We start from the raw sequence: 2,045 nt of genomic DNA on the forward strand, positions 1-2,045 counted from the left end.
CCAAGTCCTAATGGACATTTGTGTGGAAGGCGCCCAATGGAGAGTAGACTCCAAAGGCAAACCAGTCCAACTAAGAAGACTGGACCTCAAGCCTGTAGCTAGAGGATGGCTGGAGTTCATCCAAAGATCCATCATCCCTACAAGCAACCGATCCGAAGTTACTGTGGATCGGGCCATCATGATTCATAGCATCATGATTGGAGAGGAAGTAGAGGTTCATGAAGTCATAGCCAATGAACTCTACAAAATAGCTGACAAGCCTTCATACATGGCACGGCTAGCCTTCCCCCACCTCATATGCCATCTATGTTATTCAGCCGGAGTTATCATAGATGGAGATGTCTCCATTGAAGAAGACAAGCCCATCACCAAGAAAAGGATGGAGCAAACAAGGGAAGTTCCTCACGGCCCCAAGGAGAACATGAGGAAGTTCATCAACAAATGCCTCATGGAATGCACTTTCCTCCCAACAACTATTGGGAGCAACTCAGTACCTCCTTAGAAGACTTGAGCCAAACGTGGAACAACTAAGGGTGGAACACCATGAACACGCCCTCACTCTCCAAGAAATAAGAGAAGATCAAAGAGCTATGAGAGAGGAGCAACAAAGGCAAGGAAGGGACATAGAAGAGTTGAAGAACATCATTGGTCCTTCAAGAAGAAGACGCCACTAGAGGTGGATTCATTCCTTGCTCTTTATTTTCTTTCTGTTTTCGGTTTTTAAGTGTTATGTTTATCTATGTTTTTGTGTCTCTACTTCATGATCATTAGTGTGTAACCATGCCTTAAAGCTATGAATAAAATCCATTAGTCTTTCACCTCTCTTAAAAGAAAAATGTTTTAATTCAAAAGAACAAGAAGTACATAATTTTCGAAATTATTAGTGAATTTAATTTAATTATATTGATGTGGTGGCAATAATTTTTGTTTTCTGAATGAATGCTTGAACAGTGCATATTTTTGATCTTGTTGTTTATGAGTGCTAAAATTGTTGGCTCTTGAAAAAATGATGAACAAAGAGAAATGTTATTGATGAACTGAAAAATTCATGAATTGATTCTTGAAGCAAGAAAAAGCAGTGAAAAAAAAAAGTGGAGAAAAAAAAATAGAAAGAAAAAGCAAGCAGAAAAAGCCAATAGCCCTTAAAACCAAAAGGCAAGGGTAGCAAGGATCCAAGGCTTTGAGCATCAATGGATAGGAGGGCCCAAGGAAATAAAATCCAGGCCTAAGCGGCTAAATCAAGCTGTCCCTAACCATGTGCTTGTGTCATGAAGGTCCAAGTGAAAAGCTTGAGACTGAGTGGTTAAAGTCGTGATCCAAAGCTAAAGAGTGTGCTTAAGAGCTCTGGACACCACTAACTGGGGACTTTAGCAAAGCTGAGTCACAATCTGAAAAGGTTCACCCAGTTATGTGTCTGTGGCATTTGTGTATCCGGTGGTAATACTGGAAGACAAAGTGCTTAGGGCCACAGCCAAGACTCATAAAGTAGCTGTGTTCAAGAATCAACATGCCTAACTAGGAAAGTCAATAACACTATCTGAAATTCTAAGTTCCTAGAGAAGCCAATCACTCTAAACTTCAAAGGAAAAAGTGAGATGCCAAAACTGTTCAGAAGCAAAAAGCAACAAGTCCCGCTCATCTAATTAAATTAATATTCATTGATATTTTGGACTTTATAGTATATTCTCTTCTTTTTATCCTATTTGATTTTCAGTTGCTTGGGGACAAGCAACAATTTAAGTTTGGTGTTGTGATGAGCGGATAATTTATACGCTTTTTGGCATTGTTTTCATATAGTTTTTAGTAAGTTTAAGCTACTTTTAGGGATATTTTCATTAGTTTTTATGTTAAATTCACATTTCTGGACTTTACTATGAGTTTGTGTGTTTTTCTGTGATTTCAGGTAAATTTTGACTGAAATTGAGGGATTTGAGCAAAACTCTGAAGAAGGCTGACAAAAGGACTGCTGATGCTGTTGGATTCTGACCTCCCTGCACTCGAAATGGATTTTCTGGAGCTACAGAACTCCAATTGGCGCGCTCTTA

The sequence above is a fragment of the Arachis hypogaea genome, chromosome 2 (assembly GCF_003086295.3).
Source record: "Arachis hypogaea cultivar Tifrunner chromosome 2, arahy.Tifrunner.gnm2.J5K5, whole genome shotgun sequence".
NCBI lineage: Eukaryota > Viridiplantae > Streptophyta > Magnoliopsida > Fabales > Fabaceae > Arachis > Arachis hypogaea.